The sequence below is a fragment of the Entelurus aequoreus genome, linkage group LG05 (assembly GCF_033978785.1).
Source record: "Entelurus aequoreus isolate RoL-2023_Sb linkage group LG05, RoL_Eaeq_v1.1, whole genome shotgun sequence".
NCBI classification, from domain to species: Eukaryota; Metazoa; Chordata; class Actinopteri; order Syngnathiformes; family Syngnathidae; genus Entelurus; species Entelurus aequoreus.
Genome location: NC_084735.1, coordinates 65463787 through 65488842, shown reverse-complemented (window position 1 = coordinate 65488842; position 25056 = coordinate 65463787).

Below are 25056 nucleotides of genomic sequence, written 5' to 3'. Positions count from 1 at the left end.
GGGATGGGTCAAATGCAGAAGATAATTTCACCACACCTAGTGTGTGTGTGTGACTATCGTTGGGAATTTAACTTTAACTTTAATGACTACCACAATTTATATTCTTGATTTATTTTAATGTTTCTTAAAGCTAGAACGTTTCCATGACTATAGTTTTGTGTCATTCATGTTATCTGCTTTTTTTTACCGGACACAATTACACAACTGAATGAACATCCTCCAAGACTGTCGATGCAACATTTTGTGTGTTAGACATTTTCAAAGACTGAGTGGTTTTATGTAACAGATGCCATCCAGTGTGTTGCTTAAAGCCTCAATTCCAGATGACGCCTTTATGAGCTCATTGGCTAAATTCAATCCCGGGCTCGGGATCTTTCTGTGTGGAGTTTGCATGTTCTCCCCGTGACTCCATGGGTTCCCTACGGGTACTCTGGCTTCCTCCCACCGCCAAAAACATGCACCTGGGGATAGGTTGATTGGCAACACTAAATTGGCCCTAGTGTGTGAATGTGAGTGTGAATGTTGGCCCTGCGATGAGGTGGCGACTTGTCCAGGGTGTACCCCGCCTTCCGCCCGAATGCAGCTGAGATAGGCTCAGCACCCCCGCGACCCCAAAAGGGACAAGCGGTAGAAATAGGATGGATGGATGGATGGCTAGCACTGCTCAAACAATTTGTGGACACTGGTTCAAACCCAGCCTTTACAGGAGGACCATAGGTACATTTATACTTAATTTTAGTTTTATTTGGTCAAATCTTTGCAGTAGTTTGTACTTGTATGACATTTAAAAATGGTATTTCACATAGAGGAGATGGGAAATGAAGGATAAGAGAGGTAGTAATCCCAAGCAGGTTATATGAGATAATTGAGGTCTTGAGGCAGACATGAGACGTCCTTGTGTCTTTTTATCCCCAGAGGTTGTCACACTCAAGCGCGACAATGTCCTCCCATTCATCCACCACTTTTCTGGGAATCCTTTCAATATTTCTGTAGGTCCTTAAAAAAAGGATCCCTAATTTGATTCCCACTCTCACCTCATCATCCATTACCACGCCGAGGAAGACAAAAGCAATGACAGACTTCGTTTACTTCAGATAATGACTTTACCGATAATGAAGTGCTGTGTTGTGTCACCTCTATTCACACATTGTCGCGCTTTGATGTCTTTTTTTTTTGTTGTCTTTTTTTAAGTAGAGGGCACAAATTAAGAGCTGCATGTACACCAGCAATGCCCACTCGCCTCCCTTTAACTTCATTAAAATAACATGTTGTACAACTGATAGAGACAACTTTAGTTGCCATGGAGACAAACCACATTTATAGCATCAATATGTCCTCTAATCAGAAAAATGTGCAAAATTATACACTGTGTAAAAAACCTGGTTTATGGATAAAGTGGTATGTATTTTCCACACTAATTCCTCACTTGCTCCTTACATGACTTGCCTGGAATCACTCTGCCACCTTCTGGAAACCTTTTTTTCACCTCAGCTATGTTTTATTTTTATGTAGCCGTTTGTATTTATATTTTGTATTTATTATTAATTATTTGGTCTTAATTATTTAAATTTTGCTACTCTTGCTCAGGTCTCAATAAATGCGGCATAGCTCGGTTGGTAGAGTGGCTGTGTCAGCAACTTGAGGGTTCCAGGTTCAATTCCCGCTTCCGCCATCCTTGTCACTGCCGTTGTGTCCTTGGGCAAGACACCTTTACACACCTGCTCCCATTGCCACCCACACTGGTTTAAATGTAATTTAGATATTGGGTTTCACTATGTAAAGCGCTATGAGTCATTAGAGAAAAGCGCTATATAAATATAATTCACTTCACTTGACTCGTTCTATGACAAATAGTGGATAAAGAAATGATCTGTTACAGGGTTAATCTGTTTCCATGTGTCATCATGCAAGTGCAACAAATAAGTAAATAATAAAACATTAGAACAAAAAAAGCATGTCAGATATTTCCCTTTCATTTTTCAGTGAATAATACATGAATCTTAATGATGAAATCACGGCATTTGCAGGATTGTTTGGCTTTGTCAGAGGTCATTTTCCTCGCTGTTCACTTGGCGGTGCAGCTGGTGCGCACAGCTTTCAATCTCAACCTGTGCCTCTGACAGGACTTCATGTCCTCATGCAGGCGAGTAGCGCGTATTCGCTAAAAAGCTGTTCTCCTTTGGTGTCCTTTCTTTGCGTCACGTCCGCCGCGTATTGAGCAGAAAATGCCATCTGCTTGAGAAGCCGCAATTTCATGGAAACAACCCCGGCATCCTTCGCCGCGGCCTTTATGAGACACATCAAGGACAACTCGCTAATAAAATCTGTTTGTGAATATGTGCATGGTTGAGTGTTTGTGGAGGAAGTGCGAGAGGGTGCCGGGGTCACAGTCCGCCCCCCTATAACAAAGCGTGCTGTTGTTAAATTACACTGTTGGATGCTCATAAAACACATAAATGCATCATTCACAGTGCAGAGATATGCCGTTTTTATTGTTTTGAAGCTACCGGAGGTGCTTTTTACAATACAGCCAAAGCACTAAAGTCAAAATCCCCAAAACTTGTACAATCAATGTGGAGAAAATTTGCTTTGAAAGTAAAAACATTTATAGTTCTGATGTGTGTTTATTTTCACAACAAAGATCCAAATAAGGGCTAATAAATAGCGTGTGCAAACTTCGAAATTGTACAATTAGTGAACGCGTTGCATGTGATTTACTCAGACTGTGTGTACAATTGATAACAAGCACAAAAGGGGTGCAGACCACTGTATTTAAATGAGGTTTTTGCGTGAATTCCGGCTGTCACCATGGACACTCATTTCCATGTGACCATGGAGACACTCATTTTCATCCACATTTACAGTATGGTATCATACGGTCCAACCTTTGCGTTTCGTCATGTTGTTGACATGCAGCACATAAATATATAATGTACTTCCTTTTCTATGTATAATGAAGTGTGATATAGACAACAGAACCTATTTTTAGCACACTCTGGGAGAAGCTGCGGTGTTGTGATGGTGCCTGTGGAATGATCCAGCCACAGGAAAATGCTTATTGCAAGATGTTTTTTCAGATAATAAATTTCAATTTATACAAGAATGGGGGTTTCTAACAATCACAATTTATTTACATTATTATTATTATTATTATTATTATTATTATTATTTTGGTGGGTATTCAGTTGTTATTGGTTGGTGTGACAATCACTTAGCACTTGTACAGTATGTATGTGCCTATATATGTTCTGTATTTTTGTGCCAAACAAAGGTGAGTAAAATATTATTGACAATATGTTGAAATAAGACCAGTAAATTAATTATTGTATACAACAATAATAAGAAGAAGAAAGCTAGGTATTTGATCTATAAATTATGTGTTGTAGTAAATAAGTTTCATTTCCTACCACTCCTTGGTGGATATGAACAAACCTAACCATGTATTGTTTTCATTTTTTATGTGTTTTCACCCCCCACGATCCCTTTCGGGGTCGCGGGGGGTGCTTGAGCCTGTCCCAGCTGCACTATTTGTTTCTATTTCTGTACTTTACTGCAATGTTATTAAGATTATTTCTTTTTTTTAATTATTATTTAAGCTGCTTTCTTTCTAACATGTCCAAAATGAACTACTACGATTACTACTGTATTTCCTATGTAAAAATATAAATCAAATTTGTTTTTATAAGCCCTTCCAAAGTGCTGTTTGCTACTTTCTCTAAGTTACATTGTTGAAAGCAAAAAATCTAACAATATCTTAGGTTACCATTTGTGGTTTTCCAGAACACACTTGTTTGACAATTGTCTATATTTTTCACAATTAAAAAGTTTAGGTAATAAAATGTGTACTGATCCAAATAAAAGGATTGGTGTTTATGGCGGTCACTCACCCGGTCTCGTCAACATGTACACGCAGGGAGCATGTGCACACATACATAAGCAATCCAAGGGAAGCAAACAAACAAACAAACAATTAGCAGTCATGTTATTGTTAGCATAGATGATACATTCAATGACTGCTAACACTAGCTCTCCAAATTGCTAATATTCGCAAACAACACCCAAAGATACTGCGCGTGCATATGTTACTTACGTACGTAATTACGTCATTACGCACTATAGGAAAGTTGGCGCCCTCTAGGCATATGCGTAAATGTTGCAAACAGCCCCTTTAAGTCATCCAACAACTATAAAATGAAATTGTAGAATAAGCAATATGTGTAGTATTTCTATTTCTGACAGTACAAATATGTTGACACGCACACAGACGGAGTATTCTCTCTCAACTGTCTGTCCGCCTCCTTTCTCATAGCCATTTATGCATAAATGTGTTAGTTTGCATCAGTGACGTGCAGTGAGGTTTATAGCTGGTGAGGCACTGACGTAATCAAAATCAGATTTACAAATATATATACGCTCAGCGCAGATTATTTGCCATTTGACTGGCAGCAGTTTAAGGGTTATGTTTCATTTCTGCATTCTTTACACATGCAAACTGTTGCCCACAAAATGCACATTTCATTAAAAACAAAACAAAACATTTGTTATCGCTGTCTTACCTTTACTTATAAATGAAGTCCATGCGCCGGTCCTTCTGGATACAAATATCCATCACTTTCTGGTAAAAGTCCTCCTTATCTTCCTTCAGTTTTAAAAGTCTTGTAAGAGTTCAACATAGTTGCCGTGACTAGCAGAGCTCATACTCTCATCATTTCCACAAAATGCTCGCTGCTGTTTGGCGAGGAAGCAGGTCGCATTGATGAGATCTTATGAAATCTCTCGGTTCTCTTTTACCTTAGCATTGTGGACACTGATGTTGTTCATCCAAAGCAAAGTCTATCCTCGTCATAACAAACGTTTTTAGCGCAATCTGGCTTTGAATATGAGCGGCCGACCGCTCATGTTGTGTGAGGCTTCTTTGCAAATTCTTTGGGTCACAAAATCCCATTTGAGTCCACACAGTGCCACAGGTTGAAAAAAGAAGGCAAGGAAAGCAGAAAAGGCGGTTTCTTGCAGAACGTCCACCAAGCCAGTCTTTTTGCGTATACCATTTCGTTTGGAAAGCGCGAGTAAACTTTCCGTCCTGTTGATTGAAACAAACCATTCAGCTCCGGCGTTGGTATTCCTTTAGTAAGTATCTCCTGCTTCACTTGAAAGTCCACTTTAGAATACTGTTTAAGTGCGGAAATATAGTCATCTATGTTGAAAGTCGGGGTGCACAAGATGGAAAAAACAAGTCGCTGCAGCACTTACTCGCTGAGGCCACCATATGTCTGGGGTCATGAGCGCCCCTATCGTGAGGCACGAGAACTGTTTGCCTCACCTCTGAACGCCCAGCAACACACCAGACAAGAACGCGCTCTGACCGCACGGCAGACAGAGCAGTTAACGAGGGATTGCGAAAATTCAGCGATTTTGAAGAAAACAATAATCAAAATTGGTGAAGCTAAATGAAAAATAAAAACTAACAATTATAAAATTATTTTATCAATATATATTTTGTTTCTTTGCATGATCGCAGGTGAGGCACTGACTCACCTGCCTCCCCTGACCGCACATCACTGGTTTGCACTACCATTTCAAACATGTAATATATAAATGCAAAACAGGGTCCGCAGAACAGTTTTAGTCTTGATAAATCACATTGCCAGGGCTGAATGATAATATTCCCATCTTCTTGTTTTCTCACTTAAGAGGCGCAATCCTTAGCATCCAAGCTCAGAAGATCAGTGTTGGGTGCGTGTTCCAACGATCATAAACAGTGTATGTGTGGCCTAAAAGAGAACTGTATTCATCAATGATGACGGTGGCAAAATTATTCTGTTGACGGATCATTTTTCGTGACAAGCTAAACATGGCTCCCGAAAGACAAAAACATGATGCAAAGCGTGCAAGTTTTCATTAACGAGACGAGACTGGATTAAAATGTTCGAGGATTGACTGTCAGACGTTCAAATTGCTTAAAAAATGACACTTCTGCCGAATCTGTCTGTAAAAAGCTAAAATATCAATGCAAGTGCATCTCATTCTCGTTTGGTCACACCCATCACCTGACGTGCTCCGCACATTTTGGACAATGTTTGAGAAAGGGGCTTGATGGTCGGAAGTGACAATCAGCAGTAGCAGATCAGTTGGTGTTGATGAGTCTGATGGCAGAGGAAACAAATTGTACCACTAACACAGCCACACAACAAGAGGATGAAGTGAGGTTACAAAAGAGAGGTTTTGAAAAAGCGAATTATTTCAATGTCAAGAATACAATTCATTTCAAACCAATTACATCCAAAATGTATTTTACTAAGTGGATTCAAACAAATAGCATCACAACAGCCTGACTGATCGCTCACCTGTCAAACTCATTGCCGCCTTTCTGGTATCTGTCTGCCTTGGTTGCTGTCACTGACTCAGCCTGGGAGCCGCTCGCTAGCTAGAATAATCTGCCTAGCTTCTGGCAATAAGACTCCAAATAGGACTTTTTACCAAAGTGGCTGTTTTTGTTTTAAAAAAAAAGGAACAATTGGGAAAGTTCTGAGATCATTTTTGTCCAACGGGGAGGCTACATGTGGCTATGACGTCAATGAGGTACATGCTAACTTAGTAGTATTAACTGTAAATAAACAACTCTGCTTTCTTGTTGTTAGTATACCAATCTCTTGCTCTCAAAACACTAGTTGTTATGTTGTTAAACATAAACATTGTGTGTCCAGCTTTACGGTAGTGACACTACAGGAGTCTAACAGGTCAATATATATTTGCTTCCACTTTATTTTTATCCATCCATCCATCCATTTTCTACCGCTTGTCCCTTTCGGGGTTGCGGGGTGCGCTGGCTCCTATCTCAGCTGCATTCGGGCGGAAGGCGGGGTACACCCTGGACAAGTCGTCACCTCATCACAGGGCCAACACAGATAGACAGACAACATTCACACTCACATTCACACACTAGTGCCAATTTAGTGTTGCCAATCAACCTATCCCCAGGTCAGGCCTGGCCCTAACCAATCTGGCGCCCTAGGCAAGATTTTAGGTGGCGCCCCCCCACATCGGCAGTGAAGTGTATATACTCACAAGAAACTGAATAGCTTTGTCTTTGACCTTTTTTTTTACTTAAAGAAAGCAAATTAACATATTATATGAGAATGTTATGTTATGATTATCTTTAACCGAATCACAGCAGTGTTCAAATAAAAAAACAGCATTCCCTCTCATGTGATATTGCTTAATTAACATTAATGATGTGCACTTTAACAACTAGGCTTACAACTATACCTAATACATAAAGGGGTGGAAAAGTAATGTAACAAATAATATTTCTATTAAATAGGCTTTACTTTGCATTTTAATTAGTGTGGGATTATTTTTTGTATTTAGAAATAATAGTACCAACTTTTTTTTGGTTTTTTTGTTTTTTCTCCAACATTGGCGTGGCGCCCCCTGGTGGACGGCGCCCTTAGCATTTGCCTATACGGCCTATGCCACGGGCCGGCCCTGCCCCAGGTGCATGTCTTTGGAGGTGGGAGGAAGCCGGAGTACCCGGAGGGAACCCACGCAGTCAACATGCAAACTCCACACAGAAAGATCCCGAGCCCGGCATTGAACTCAGGACTTTCGTATTGTGAGGCACATGCACTAACCCCTGTGCCACCTATTTTTAAAAGTGTTCACTTCTAACATTATGCTTCTATTTAATGACAAATTAACACAATATAGCAAAAGACACTGTTTGAGTGGGGATCTCCTTCATAAAAAAAGAACATTTGAAACATTGCCAGTCATAATAATACAACAAATATCTCACCTCTCTTTTTGTCCAGGTAGATCTCATAGTAATGAAAATTAGAGACCAGGTCCCTCATGTATCAACCTTGCGTACGCATAAAAAACCTGTCGTATGCCCTTTTTCACGGCTCAGTTGAGATGTTTCGAAACTGACGTTGACATGGAAAATGTCACGGCAACTTCATAGCTGTCGTATGCACATTTCTGCAGGCTGTGGATACTCTAGCCACACTTAGACTTCCTTTTATTGTCATTCAAATTTGAAGTTTACAGTACAGATAAGAACGAAATGTTGTTGCATTAGCTCATGGTAGTGCAGGATAAAAGAGCAATAAGGTGCAGATATGAATAAATAGATTACTGTACAGATAAATATATTGCACTTTTGCATATGCATCCAGGTTTATGGATATATATTATATTGTCTTTATATTCCAGTGAGTTAATCCATTTTTGGGGGGAATTGAGGGAATTATTTTAATGCGTTCAAGAGTCCTACGGCCTGAGGGAAGAAGCTGTTACAGAACCTGGAGGTTCTGCTACGGAGGCTGCGGAACCTCTTTCTAGAGTCCAGCAGTAAAAACAGTCCTTGGTGGGGATGGGAGGAGTCTCTGCAGATTTTCTGAGCCCTGGTCAGGCAGCGGCTTTTTGAGATCTCCTGGATAGGAGGAAGAGGAGTCCGGATGATCTTTTCCGCCGTCCTCACCACTCTCTGGAGAGACTTTCAGTCTGAGGCACTGCAGGCTCCAGTCCAGACAGAGATGCAGTTGGTCAGTTGGACACGCTAAATGATGCTGGTTAACAGTTCACATAAAAAAGTGCCAACTGTTATACCTCAGACTGATTGATGTGCCCATCAGAAATACTAAGGTTTTGGCCATTGTTTTCTTTAAACGCATGTCATATTCATCACTAAAGAAAAATCTCATCTACAAGAGAGAATCCCTCTGCCATTTTTAAGTATTTTTCTTTTTTTTTGAGTCCTCAGCTTGAAGCGTCCCTCTGTCTCTGCGTCCCTCTGTCTCTGACTCCCTAGTTGACATGTGACGTGTCTGGTATGGTTTTGCTTCCTTTACGGACTGGCCTCTTATTGGCCAGTCCGTAATTCTTCACCCTAACCTTAGCCAATTGTGACTCATCATACGAACACCAACCAATCATCATGGATTTTCTCCGTATGTATGGATGTTCTCATTCATCCGGGTCATTGTATTTTCTCCATATTTTTTTTGGCCTGGATTTGTCGTCCATTTCCTCTCTTTGTAGCTTGTAGCTTTGATGTAAGCAACCTCGCTACATGGGTGTAAAAATAGCTAATCTACAAGAATCGCTACTGGTTCAAAAGTAGCTAAGCTACTGCCAAGCTACTAGGAAAAGTAATTAAGATACATAGTTTAGCTACATGTAGCTTGTTACTGCCCATCACTGCAGACTTCTGTTAAAGAAATATGTTTTTTTCTGTTAAGCAGGAACAATTTCTATTTAAGACAAAACAATATTGTATTTGAATAATTTTGTTATTTTGCACAAAAAAATAATTATTCTACCATGTGTTTCCCATGTATTTGTACTATTTCAAAACCTGAGCATTAAATTATGCTTGGAGTCAAATAGTTTAAAATAATTGTCAGTCATGAGTTCATATAATCCACAAAGTTTGAATGGATGCAACTCTGAAACATCCTCAACAAACAAGAGTCCAGTTGCTTCTATTCAACCTTTGTCGATAAAACTTATTTCACACAGATGAAAAAAAAGAGGGAAAAAACTTTTGCTCGACCAGCCCTGTAATATGTCCCCTTTTTTTTTTCATGGAGTTTGCAACCCTGCTAATGACTAACAACAAAGACAAAGACCAACGAAGCTTGAAAACAAACTGTTTCCTTTGACCGTCTTAGTATGTGTCTCTCAGCTATCTTCAAAGAATAAGGGGTTTTATTTGTTTCGTTACAATGTAACATGACACCAAGACATGTAAGCAACATTTCAGGAACAATCTTTTAGTCTTCTGGAGACTCTCTTCTCAGCAAGTTTTGATCTGAACCCAAAGAACAAGAATGTTTTTGTGCTCTTTGTGCTTGTACGGCAATTAAGGATTTCACTTTTTTTTTAAATGGTCTGCTTAGTCAATAATAAGGTTTGTTGGCGAAAAATGTTCCATGCGGTTGACCAGCATCCTGGAACATAATGTGGGCCTTGGAGTTCCACTGTACAACATAATATAGCAATCCGCAGATATATAAATATGCTCACTATTGGTCACGAGTCACTAAATAATAAATGCAATGGCAATATTGTCTTGCCTTTATTATTACATTAATAATTGTGTTGAAGTGTATCTCTGTTCTTGCCGTCCCGGGCCAAGAGACGACGCGGCTGAGTAGTTGGATCAAAAGAGATGACGGAGACGCTATGGTGAACCAAAAGTTGCTTTATTGCTAGCGAGCGTCATTTTAACAGGTCTGCAGTACCCGGAGGAATCTTAGTCGAAAATGGAGGATTTCTCACTGGAGTAGTCAGTGACCATCAGTTTATATATTCCTTCTTTGTCTGTCTGGGTGTGCACTAAGTCCAAACAGCCCCACCTGACCATTCAAGAGAGATGTCCGTGTGTAGTGGCTGGAAAACAACAGATGTATAGCATAACTTGTAGGCTTGACGTTTAAGGTAAACATGGAATCTCTCCGCCAGAATAGAGCTATTCCGAAGCCTGGTTTTATTGCTTCTTCTCGGGAGAGAACAAATTCGAGTCCACATGCAAATGTTTATCTGAGGCTCTTTCTCAACCATTATTCACTCAGACCTGATGGTTTGCTTCCTCCAAGTTGGATATAAACATTCACCATATGTTGAACATAATATGAGTCAATTAATTAACTTCAGTGTGAAGATAAATAAGCCTAAGACAATATAAAGTGTACATTATTTAGATGTAATAGTTGACTCTTGACTTTAGCAGAACAGATTTGTCACAAAACTCAAGAGTTTTGTGTTTTAGTAAAGGCCCAAACTGTCTTAATCCTCGATGCATTATACTTGGATGGATTTTCATCCGATCAAGCGGATTTGAGACGCTCCTCTTCCTGTGGGCACATGCAACACAATGTTCCTGGGAGTGCAGAGGACACGTCAAACATTTTAAGAACCAAGAGTCTTGGGAATTTTTATAGAACATAACCTCAAACGAACTTAGGTGGTTTTTCTGTTTCTGTGTTTTCCAGCTACTCTTCCCGGGTTCTTGGACAGTTTCCCCAAGCTAAGTCCCGACAGACGTACACGTAATGGTTTTCACCTGTATCACATTAGTTTCTTCAAGCTACTAATGTCTGCTCTTTTGCCAATCAGCTCCCTTGTGTGCTACCACCTGTCTGTTAATGTGTGATTCGCTGCACTGTATTCAACACCGATAAGACACTATTTTATCATTCTCTTCCACGACTGATGCTGTGGCTCTCCTACTTAAAATAGTATATTTTATTTATTCACAGTGTAAGTGCAGTGTAGTCTCCCTTTTCTCGCACATCATTGCTTGATTTCTATCTCTCTCTTTCTCAAACTGTCCTATAGATGAACTTTTAAACACTGACTGGAATATGAAAGTTACTTGAAAACATACTTTTAAAGCAGTGAATTATCTACATTTCACAATTAATTGTGTTCTGCTACCATATTTGTCAAACAAAAATAAGGTACATGAAAGGACTTTGACAAATACATTTACTTTGGTAAATTATATGAGACGATAACACCAGCATGGATAGGAGATAATTAAGCATTTAGTTAAGTCATACAAAATGGAACCTCTAAGGCAGGTGTGTCAAACGTAAGCCCCAGGAACAGTTTTTATCCGGCCCACGGGAAGAGTTTGTTAAGCATAAAAATGAGCAAAAATTTTTGAATGAAAGAAACTGCTGTTGTAAATGTGTCCACTAGATGTCGCAACAGCAATTCTGTGTATCTATGTAGACCAGACCTGGGCATTGTGCGGCCCGCGGGCCACATCCGGCCCTTTGTGCGTCCCTGTCCGGCCCGCGTGAAGCCAATCATAAATTACAAAATACATTTTAAAAAGTATCTATGTCGAGTGTGTAATACAACGGTGCTGCTTTTGTTTTGAAAAGCCTTATTTGTATTACTTCCGTGTGGACGTATGCTCGTGCGCGATTGTGAGTGAATGTGAACAGCGGCAATCACAAATGACAAAATAAATTGAAAAAAACATCTATGTCGTGCGTGCAATACAACTGTGCTGCTTTTATTTTGAAAAGTGTTATTTATGGACGTATGTCCGTGTGTAACCTGTGAGTGAAGGTGCACAGCGACAAGTGATGCCCGGTTATCCCCGAGACGCTAAAAAGAGAAAAGTTGATGACGAATGGCGTCTTTTCAACAAGACATGAACTGCCAAGTATTCCTTTACAGATATTAAAGGTAAAGCTGCGTGCTTAATTTGTGGTACACATGTTGCTGTGTTTAAAGAATATAGTGTAACGACCTGCTGAAGTTGATGTTGTGTTCTTGAGTTGCGGAAATGAGGAGTGAGGATAGACGTGCATATGGAAGGAACAAGATAAGTTGAGCTGTGTTATTATAAGTTGCTCAATAAAAGTTTAAAAAGAGCGTCAGACTTGGTGTGCACTTCTTCTGGACGCTACAATTGGTGTCAGAAGTAAAACTTTGTGCATACTGCCGCTGCTTGTGTGCTCAGCCTGCTATGTCATCGGGAGGTACGTGCCACGATGTTTCCTGGCGACTTTGTTAAGATGGAACGGGAGGGAAAGGACATTGAGTGGGGACTTAAGGTGCCGGCAGCAACTGCAGATGTCTGTGTGAATCCCGGACGTGAGGAGCTCGTCGCAAAGAGAGAGAGAGAGGGAGGAAGAAGAGAGGCAGCCTCTACAGGTGCAGCGCACGCTGCTTGGCATGGAAGAAATCCGCCCTCAATGAAGACTCCCAGGTTTGATGGCAAGGCAAACTGGAAGGAATTTCATCCCACTTCTGACACCAATTGTAGCGTTCAGAAGAAGTGCACACCAAGTCTGATGCTCTTTTTAAACTTTTATTGAGCAACCTATACTAACACAGCTCAACTTATCTTGTTCTTTCCACACACACGTCTATCCTCACTCCTCATTTCCGCAACAGCAACGCTTCCTCCTTCTTCGCCAATCACCTTACAGGCGTGCTACATTCACAACAAAGAGGATGCAGGGTAAAGTGACAGAAATTGAAATGTTTGCATTGTATTATACATTAGAAAGTGTTGTGTAAGAAAGTGTTAAAAATAAAACCATCAAAAGCCATCTGCTTTTGTATAAAGATAAGTTAGGTTAAATGAAAATATTATTATTATTATGATTTGTCTTACGGTACATCAAAAATAATTTGAGCAAAATTTAATTGAAATATTGTCGGTGTGGCCCTCCAGCAGTGCTCGGGTTGCTCATGCGGCCCCCGGTAAAAATTAATTGCCCACTCCTGATGTAGACTATGCTACATATGTAAAAATAAAACAAACCACATGATGTTAATACAGCAGTCGAGGAAAATGAGCAAACTAAATAAATAACATCCTATAATTTGATTTTGATATTATTTTATTTTGATAGATTGAAAATTAACGCCAATGAGTTGACTGATAAACATTATCACATAATTTATTCAGAAAGTATAAATAACGACAAAGAAAGAAAAAACAACATTCTGATTTGTACATTTTCAAAATGTACTTGTTCTAATTTTAAAAACAAAACAATCTAAAAGTTTTCTTTATTTTGAAGTTATTGTGCCGTGATTTTACCAGTGCGGCCCACATGGAAGTAGATTTTTCTCCATGTGGCCCCCGATCTAAAATGAGTTTGACACCCCTGCTCTAAGGTCAACTATAATATGTCATGCATAGTGTTAGGTTTAGTCAGGATTTTAGTTTTGGAAATGGTTAAGGTTTTTTATTAGAATTAATGTTTTGGTTAAGATGATAGAGTTTTGGATGTGGTTAAAGTTCTGGTTTAGAGTTAGGATTTTGATTATGTTTGAATTTGGGTTAAAATGTCAGTCAGTGTTAGGATTTGATTCAGGCTAGGATTAGAGTTTGATGCGGTTGAGGGAAAGTCTTAGCGAGGGTTTGGATTTGGGTTTTGATCAGGATTTTGGGAAGTGTTGGTTGGTGGATAAGGGTTTTGGTTAGGATTAAATGGGCCATATTAAGAATCATATCTACATTTTAAAAACTTCCTTGTGGTCTACAGACCATGGAATAGTGTTTTTTTGGTCCAAATGTTGAATAGAGTGTTTTACAGACCATCTTCAAACCTCTTTCTGACTGTCTCTTCAGGAAGCGCCATTGTTTTTCGTATTTATGTGCCTCCACTTCGACTGTGTCGGACTAAACGTCACACATCGGCGCAAATTCCAAACAGCTCGTTTGGACAAAGTAAAAAGGAAGGCAAAATTGTTTTATAAATATCTCCACCATGCTTCCATGGTTGGATTTCACATTTTCAGGACTTATGGGGAGGCCAAATCAGGGGTGTACAGTGCCACCAATTTACTCGCATTTGTGACTTAAAATAGGCTGTGCGACTAGAAAAATAAAAAAGTAGCATATGGATTTCAACCCTTTCATTCTGGTCCTAAAATATAAAGGGGATCAAATAGAGTAAGATTTGGGGAAAAGAAACATTGTTATCAACAGACCATAGACGCAATTTCAATTCCGGCCTCTGCACAGACATGATCACGTCGCGACATGCTAGCTTAGCTGCTAGCAAAACAATTAACGAGTCCCCGTGGATTTCCTTTCAACAACTAAAGATGTGTACTAAATAAACCCACATTTCCATGCTCGATGTTGGGCTTATTCATGTAGATGGTGTTTTAACTTTAAGAGAACGTGCTGTAATTAAATAACAAACATTGACCGTTAGCGGGGATGAAAAATACTTTTGCTCAGACGGCGCCCATACATGCTGCTTCTGACGGGTTGGGAAGCAGGCAATGAGAACACAAGAATGCCACTAATGGAAGGATAAAGGCAATTGTTGCTGGCCAGCAGACAATTGCAGCTATATTTCGGGCCTCCACTGCTAATGATCAGACTAGCGATGGCATTTCACTGTCGCCTGCACAAACTTTGGTCTCTGTCTCTTCTTTTATCTAGCTGCGGTTCATCATCACCACGCACAAATGTCTGCACATTTCAGATGGCAATTTCATGTACTTTATTATTTGCGCTACTCTTAACAAAACAGGCACATCGGTTGCGGGTAAGAATGTTTTGTTTGAGTTAAAATCAGCACTTCTATTGATATTTACTACTAATTATTTTCATTTGAGTTTTACTAATTTGTTTAGGTGTTATTTATGTGACAAAATGCTATTTTGTGGGTCCCAAACTCTGGAATGATCTGCCTCTCCATGTGAGACAGGCCCCTTCTTTGGCTACTTTTAAGACCCTTCTTAAAACCCATTTTTACTCACTGACTTTTAACCCAGCATGAGACTTTGAACTGTTTAAACTGTTTTAAACTTTTTAACTGCTTTTTATCTAACAAATTGTTCTTAAGATAATTTGTATTTGCTTTTTCAATGTGTATTTTACCTCTGTTTTAAATGTTATTTTTAGTCTGTCCTTTGCCTGTATTTCTTTGTGGTGTACAGCCCTTTGTTCTTCAACTGTGGTTGTTTTTAAAGGGCTTTATAAATAAAGTTGGTATGGTATGGTATGGCATTTTTTTAGAAGTGTGTACGTCATGCCCCTGTGAGAGTTTTGTTGTATTTCAGATACATGTTCAACATAATTTAATCCATCTGTTATAATCATACTGTCACGGCGGGGTTTGCAGCTCACTGCGGTTTGTTCTCCCAATGCAACACTGACGGCTCCGGACGAAGGCGTAAAGGTAGGATTTGATTTATTCTTCATAAATCATTCAAACTACCAACATACAGGAAAAACAACAAAAAGGCAAGCGTGCCTAACACACGTGAGGCTAAGACTTAGCATAGGCTAGGAGACAAGCAAAACTTAGCACTGGAAACATGAACTCACAAATCTCACGTGACAGTAGCGGGAAGCAAATAATGAAGCCACGACGAGTGACCGGAAAAGGCAGGCTAAAATAGTAGTCTCTTGATTAGACACAGGTGTGTCCCAAACAACAGAGGCAGGTGAAAATCATAAGTAACCATGGTGACTAAACTCAGGAGGTGCATAAACAGGAACTAAAAGGAGTCCAAAACAAACCGATAACACAAAACATGATCCGGACCACGGATCATGACACATACCACAACCAAAGAAAGTCAATACAACATTTTTAGAATAATAAGAATATTAGAACACGTAATAAAACATCATTTTAAAGGGCCTCAGCTGTTTGCATGTTGCCCTCAGTTACTTTTTTCTAACAAAAAATATAACCAGAACACCACAGGATAGGTTATGTTACCATTGGTGGTTTAACAGAAGATTACTGTTTTAGGTTCTTTACAATTACTAATTATACTGAATAAAAAATTGCTCATCGGTCAAAGGAATTAGTTTGGCGTTAATGCTTGTCTTATACACATGGGGAATGCGTGCACACATGCAAAAACAGTCCAAGAGAAGCAACTAACAATTGGCAGTCACATTGTTTTTATGATAGAATATATATTCAATTATAGCTAACGTTTGCTATCCAGATTGCCATCATCAGGGAGCAACACACAAAGCTCATGCGCGTGCACAGGTTAAGTCATTATGTGCTAAAAGCAATATGTGGGCGGGATATGATGCTTAAAATACATTATCATAAAGGTTGCAAACAGCCTTTTTTTGTGGGGTCCCACTGAATTTTCCAACAACTGCGCAACACCATTGATAGTATAGCACAGCTGAAGCTAAAAAAGGCCCCTAAAAGACGTACCCCTGGTTTACAGAAGAAACCAGAGCTCTTAAACTATCATGTAGAAAGCTGGAACGCAAATGCCGTGCGACGAAACTTGAGGTTTTCCATCAAGCATGGAGTGATAGTTTAATAACTTATAAACGCACTAATTACTACTCCAATCTCATCTGCCTCAATAAAAACAATCCTAAATATTTGTTCAATACAATAGCATCGCTAGCCCAACAAGGGACTCCCCCCAGTAGCTCCACCCACTCGGCTGATGACTTTATGAATTTCTTTAATTAAAAACATTTAACTCATGAGAATGGAGATTAACAATAAGTTTTCCAGGAAGTGGGTCAAGTAAACATGTTGATTGTTTTGTCCCATTTACAAGTCGCAGGAGTTCCTCTGTTGTTTCTTCAAAAATAAATTATTTTGGAGGGCAATATCCGTCGTACATACATTTGTGTCTGCGTTAATAGAGCCCAGTTGATCCGCTGTTTCTCCTTTTTGCATCAGTCGATGACGTCGCTGAGCTCCGATTTGTCTACATGCAAGAGGATCCCCTGCTGACCCCACTATGGACTGGACTCTCACATTATTATCCACTCGGCATCCATTGCACCGGTCACCCAGGGGGGTTTCCCCACATATGCGGTCCCTTCTAAGGGTTCTCGTTGTTCCCATTGGGTTGCATTATGACCAGTAATGTAATTGCATGTGATGTAATGTCAATCATGTTATGTGACTGTATGCGTAGCTTAATACGTGTGTGCTGCATGTTTTAGTATGACTGGACGATAAAAAGTTGTGTGACAAGGATATTTAATTAGGGCTTAAGCATACAGCGCAGTAAATACACAAAAACAGTCGCCAACGTGTAAGAAAATGTGGTTTTGCATAATAGGACCCCTTTAAGATTTTGTTTAGGGTAAGTATTACAATTTGAGTTCTAAATAGTGTCAGTTTCAGTTACAGTTCAGAGAGACTTCCAAGATTATGTCATGTTTCCCATACATGCAAGGCATAAGGAAGGATAGAAATAAATATGTGACATGAGTTTGGTTGTCTTGAAGTATGATTGACAACAATAAATTAAAATTGACAAATAATCCTTGAAGATAGGGTTGTGATTAGGGTTTAGCTTGTGGTTAGGGTTAGAGCTAAGGTCTTGGTATGGGTTAAAGAAACTGCTTTTTTTTTTTTTTGGAATGTTGCCTATCGTTCACAATCATTATAGATTTTTTTTTTTTTTTTCTTTTTTTTAAAAATAATAAATAGATGCGATTAAAAGTCTGTTTGGGGACGGCGTGGCGAAGTTGGTAGAGTGGCCGTGCCAGCAATCGGATGGTTGCTGGTTACTGGGGTTCAATCCCCACCTTCTACCATCCTAGTCACGTCCGTTGTGTCCTTGGGCAAGGCACTTCACCCTTGCTCCTGATGGGTGCTGGTTAGCGCCTTGCATGGCAGCTCCCGCCATCAGTGTGTGAATGTGTGAATGTGGAAATACTGTCAAAGCGCTTTGAGTACCTTGAAGGTAGAAAAGCGCTATACAAGTATAACCCATTTATCATTATTTATCATTTACAATGGAGCCTATGGGAGTAACACAATTCCGCCTACAAAGCCCTTAAAAAACATCCAAACACCTCCTTTAGGGTTTTATATGCATGATATAAGTATATATGTAATAAAGTAACAGGTACATTCATAATAACATTTAATATTTACGCACAGTTTCAAAAACGCATCACGATGTTTGCTCCACTTTTTTCTTCATCACTGATTATTACCCACTGCAGACTTCATGAGAGCCAACAAACATAATGAATCATCACTTACTGTACAAGGTCTGCTGTCATTAGGATGCCGACTGCTAGGATGTTCATATATTAAAATTTAGATGAAGAAAGTCTCATAAGCCTCACAAAGAAACGGGGGGGGGCGTCTTTTTGTGTCCTTCTGGCCATTTTCAGGTCCTAAATGTCTGTCAAAGTGTACCAACTTGTCGGAATACCTCCCCTGACTTCTTCCGTCCAGGTGAGATGCATGATTTATGATCTACAATAAACTTACTGTTACACAATTTTGCAACTTTGACGATATATTTAGCGAGGAATGGTATGCATTAAAAGTGATAGAGAGGGGTACCTCTGCATCATGCATTTATTCGCTAATCAAATACAAGCGGTCACAAACAGAAAAGTGCCTCCAATAATCCAGAGAGTGTGCCTAAAAGCGCATGCAAAACATGTCCTGTCACGTCGGGGTCGCATGTTACTGCGTGGTCGTTCTCCCAGGATGCAGACGGAACACTCCGGACGAAGCGTGCAGGTAAGAAAATGATTTAATGTCAATAAATCATGCGGGATAAAAACAAAAGAACATCAGCGTGCCGGTAGCTCGGAAAAGCTAACAGAATAGCAAACAAGAAACGCCCAGCATATGACAAAGCGTAGCTCAGAAAAAGCAATTGGTAACCGACGTAAACTGTTGTATGAAAGCAAATAAGGAAGCTAGACTGATCGTTGCGAGAAACGGGAATAAGTAGCTCTCTGATTAGTGTCCGGCAGCAGGTGAGCGTCCCAGACACTAATCAGAGGCAGGTGAAACTAATCAGCACCCACGGAAACCAAAACACAAACCCAGGGGTGCTGAAAACAGAACTGAGGTAGTCAAAATAACAGAACAAAACTAAACAAAACATGACCTGGGCAACGGATCATGACATGCACAATGTTATGTTTATTTGTTTTATTAATGCACAAACAGCAACGATTAGTAACACAGAAAGTTATTTCCAACACTGCAGGATACTCGTACTCGCCCTTATCTCTGCTAACTTAAATTACAAATAACATGACGTCAGCAAACCCACCCATCTGCTGACCTATGCAGTTTTTACCAAAAAAAATCGACATTTTTTTTTTGGCTAAAATAGTGCAGCCCTAGATGTCACAAAGTACGAGAAAAAAAAATGTCTTTCAATATGCTCATATGTACAAAACGGTATTTAGTTTGAAACATGGTTTCAAAGAGGTTGCAGTCTTCTGTCAATGCTTCCATTGGCGATTTTTATGGCCACAGATCACATTAATATACACAAGCAAGTACATGTACTCAACATACACATTCAAGTACACAACAAATACACATTCACATACACACAGCTACTGAGGGTCCCCTGAGACCAAATTCCTGCAGGAATGCGGTAGGAGGTGAGGCCATGTAGCATTCCTCCATTAACTTAAATAATAAAGCCTAATACTATTCATGGTCTCTTCTGCTCTTACTTAACAAAAAACTAAATGTTCCAACATTTTCTCCCACACACTGCTGGCAAGTGCCTGGTTGAATTTGTCTCCAGCTTTGGACAACAGATTCCAATATGGGCGAACTTAAGTGGTCTGAAGAGCAATTTAGCTGTCTTTAAAGAAAGGCAGGAGGGCTTTAAAAAGAACAGCGTTTCTGGGTCTGCACTTACTTGTGTGAAGTAAAATCGCTCATGAGGAAAAGAGGCAAAGCAAATGCGGTACCTTGGGAATATGAGAGGCGAAAGTGCAAACTAGACAAAGATTAGCTGTGACAAAAGGAGACGGCGAAGGAGGTCAGTGTGGGTTAGGGTTCATTATGGTTTACCTTGATCCTAAAAACTGCCTCTCTTACATTTCCTGCCAGGGTGACAGCAAACAAACAGGAAGGACACACAATGTCCACATGCTCCCTCCTGTGCTTCATGTACTGTAAGTGGAGGTGGTGACAGATGATTGGTTTGTATGACACAAGTTGCATAAAAAGCTTTTAATAGGGATGGTCCTAAACTCTAAACGGCAATATATATTGCAGCATTTTGCAATAACATATATCTTGATACAGTATATAATTCATAATAGAACCACTTCCAAACGGGTTATAAAGGCTCCTAATTTAGCCGGTAAATTTTGCCTAATTTCCAGTTGTATTTTTTTTTTTCTAAACTATTATTAATCTACTTGCTAATTTACTGTTAATATCTGGATACTTTGTGCTGTAACGTGGTTCTACCTACTGTACACTTATGTTAAAATATAATAGACACGTAATTCTTCTGTTGTTTGGATACTTTACATTAGTTTTGTGTGATACCACAAAGTTGGGGATTATTCTAATACCAAGTAGTTACAGGATAGGATAGGACAGCATGTTGTCATTGCACTTCAAAAGTACAACGAAATTACATTTTCAGCACAAACCCAAGAGCAGATATTGTCAATACGTGGACTATGGCGGGTTTGTTTTCCCGAGATGCAATAAAAGTTGGATCGGACATGGCTTGGAGGTAAATACATGATTTATTTGAAACACTAACAAAAGGAACAAACAAAAGGCGCGCACAAGGCGGAGGTACAAACTTGACTATGAAACAAAAACTTACACTTAACGTAGACTAAGGACATGAAAAAAAAGAACTGCTAAACGTGACATGAATAAACAAAAACTTACTTGGAACAAGCATGGAAACGATCATGGAACAATGGCATGGAATGAACACATGAGTGACAAAGGTAACATCAGATAATGTCGCCAGGCCGACCAACAGAAAAAGACAGGCTTAAATAACAGTGACATGATTGGTGACAAGTGTGTGAGTCCAAACGTGGAGCAGGTGAAACTAATGGGTAACCATGGAAACAAAACAAGGGAGTGAAAAGGCAGGACCTAAGTGACCAAAAACCAAACAGGACATAACTAAAACGAAACATGATCAAAAGACATGACAGATATACAGTGTACAGGGTGCAGAAACGCCCTGTAAAAGTTGGGATAAAATGGATGCGGAGGGAGGATGAGTAATCCAGTCTGGGGCCAGGAAAAAAACTTGATGGCCACAATTACCACATCTACACATGTTATGACACAGAAACCACAAGTCTTGCAATAGGAAGGTGAGGGGAGGGGGAATACGGTGTCGGACATTCTGGCGCTGCTCCAGCCATCCGTCGCACCTCGAGGGGTTAAGCTGTGGCAAAGGAGTGGGATGGGGGTATGTGTTCATATGTGGAAATCCATGGTGTGTGTGTGCAGGCACAGCGAACAGAGTCCAACTACCCAGGTGTTGTTGACATCTTCGCTGCACTGTCTTCTAATGGAATCTGCAAGCAACAACCTTGCCAAGTTGCTTGCAGCCAGGGAAAGCAATCCATATTAGAGAATGTTTGTGTTTGTGAAAACTAATTTAAACGTTTTACTTTAATATTCCTGGTCCTCAAATTCATCATACCAAAATGCACTTCACCCTGCAAAGCAGACGGCATTTCCAAAGTAGTAGTTTCAAACATATACTGATCCTAAATGTTATGTGATTGGCTGCTCTGTTGCCTACTTTCTGCGCTACTTTGCAGTAGCTGGTTTTGGAGTTCCTGGGCAGAGGCAACCACACACACATGTAGCCAATTCACTTCTGGCCTACTTAAGCTTCCCTGCCAGTCGCCAAATTCATAACCATAATGTACTGTATATCGTCCATGTCGTGCAACCCCAGCTTCCAAAATAGCGTATTTTGGAGCGTTATCTCACAAACACAAAAGGAGGAAAGAGGAGCAGCGAGAAACCAACACAACCAAACTGTTCTAGACTTCACTTGCAAGCGGAACAATATCAATCAATGATTATTTATATAGCCCTAAATCACAAGTGTCTCAAAGGGCTGCACAAGCCACAACGACATCCGCGGTACAGAGCCCACATAAGGGCAAGGAAAACTCATCCCAGTGGGACGTCGATTTGAATGACTCTGAGAAACCTTGGAGAGGACCGCATATGTGGGTAACCCCCCCCCCTCACCCCCCCCTTCTAGGGGAGACCGAAAGCAATGGATGTCGAGTGGGTCTGACATAATATTGTGAAAGTCCAGTCCATAATATTGTGAAAGTCCAATCCATAGTGAATACCTAGGGTTCAGACGATTGCGTTCATTGCTTCACCCCACAAGTAAACACATCCTTAGAAAGTCCGACTGAAAACAAATGCCTGAAGCCTTCCTTTAATTTGCTCCCAACAAACATTGTGCTGAACACTCATCTTGCTCGTCATGTCCTAGGGACCAATAGACATCAGCACAAATGAGCTAATGGTCCGACAGTAATAACGGAGGAACATGTGGTAGGAGTTGTGCTGAAGTCAGGAAGATTTTTTTTTTTTTTTGAGTAGGTGTTTGTTGAGACAGGAAGGGAACCAGAGAATTCATGCAGACAGTCAGCAGCAGTCTGGGGTCTAAATCTGCATTATAGTCATCACATTGTCTGTTTACTTAAAAGATATATTCTCTGCTGAGAGACTAGGAAACAGTGAAGTCTGGCACAAAAGACTCGCAATTAGCAGCAAAACTTACATAAAGTTATGATTTGCTGTGTGAGGAAGGTTTTCTATTATTAAAGAAAGACAAAAAGGAGATATTTCTTGCATTCCAAGAATAATATCTGAGTGTCATGCTAGATTCCCAGCACTGGGATAACTGTCATCGGCATTCTTCTCCACCTCTGTGCATGTTGCAAAAATGTCTGGGTGTGAACTTTAAGCAGCATGAACGTCTCTTGACAAAGTAAAGTTCAGGCAAGAGCCGTGAGACTGAAAGTTCTCTCAAAGCTCTTTCTTTTCTTGCCAGAAGTACATCCCAGAAATGTGCTTTTTGCTCTTGTCAACCCAGGAACGAAATCCACTTGAAGCTTAGACTCTTCATGTGGAATACTAAGGTTCTAAGTAAAGATGGAGGCAGAGTAAAAATATTTTTTTATGTTGATTTCACCATTTACAGAGGAACCTCAACTTCCGCATATTTTGAGATACTCAATAGATAAATGTTCACAATCCACAGCCACAGATCGAAAACACTCCAACCACTGAAACTGAGAGCGTTAAAAGAACGACACCTATTGAATCAGAAAAACAAACCATTAAAAAACACGTTGACTTACTGGAAACACAATCCGACTGCAGCAGAGTTCAATTTCTGCACTAAAACAACATCCACATTGCAGTCTTTTATCCATGAAAATATGGAGAAGCTGTCGAACTGTCTGCTGAACCTGTTTCAGTTCATTCTTTTCTCCTGACTCGACAAACTGGACGATCGAGCATTAGACTTGCTTACTGTATCTTACGCATAGTAGATCACTTCCTTTCAAGAAATAGTTTACGACGGAGCTTCTGCATTGTCTTGAGCTGTAATGTTGCTCAATTTTTTATCAATGGTTTATTATTATTATTATTATTATTAATTTATTAAATTGATGTAAATAAAATTGTAATAAAGATTGATTTCCTTGATATTTAAGGCTGTTGAACACATCGTTTGGGTTTGTGTACGGATATGTACAGTTTCAAAATAAGTACTGTATCCATACTGTATGTATGTAAATAACATTTGTTTTTGTTGTGTTGTTTTGTATGTAATCTTTTATAAGGCTTTGTTATTTTAAAAAAATTACAAAAATGGAAACCATAGTAATAGTGACGGCGTGCACAAACATAACTGCCGTGTGAAACGTTGACAGGAAGTGGCGTAGACGTTGCGCATGTGTTCCCTCCCAAAGTAGTTTATAGAACTTTCTATTGTATCATTGTCAAACAATATTTATTATCTAAAAGTTAATTTTACATCCTAAAAATGTGCTGTTATGGTGTGGCTAAGCATGAATTGAATTGATTTAAATTAATTTTAAAGGGTGGCACTAATTGCTTTCTGAGATACAAGTGTTTTGAGTTACGAGCTCGGTCATAGAATTAATCTCGCAAGTTATATACCATATTAGCCGTCTTATATTTGGGGGGGTTAAAGATGAACTCATGCAAACCAACAGGTGGTTCTAGTTTACATATCCCCAGAGCTTTTTTTCCCTGTCACTCACTGCTAAAAAGATGCAGTCGCGAAACAGAGAACCGCTGGAAGAAAGTCTCTATGTTGTTAGCAAACAACAAAGTAGCTACAATGCTAATTTTAAGATAACGGTAATCACTTGTGGTGTCTTTGAATAGTCAATTATTCAATGATTTTATTCTAAAAAGTCTGATTCAACTATCAACCTCGCAGTCCAACTGTCGAACACTGAACTCCCTTCTTCCCTCCGCTGCGGTGTAGCTTCGACCACTTTGCTCGGGCAAAGATGGTCAAGTTTGATCGTCGTCACCAGAGTTAAGAAACATACTTTATTTGTCGCCATGGAGGCGAGGATTAGTGATTTAAGAACACTGCCAACGGCGGATGGACTTTAGCCGCTAGCTAGCTAGCCATGTCTTAAAGCACCTCTTCCTGAGGGCGTTTCAGTGTTATAGCTTCACCTTTATCGTCAGTTTTTAAGCCAAAATGCGTCCGTTCCCCCTTTTCTGTCTACACACCGTGTCTGCTTGTAAGTACTCCGTGATTGTG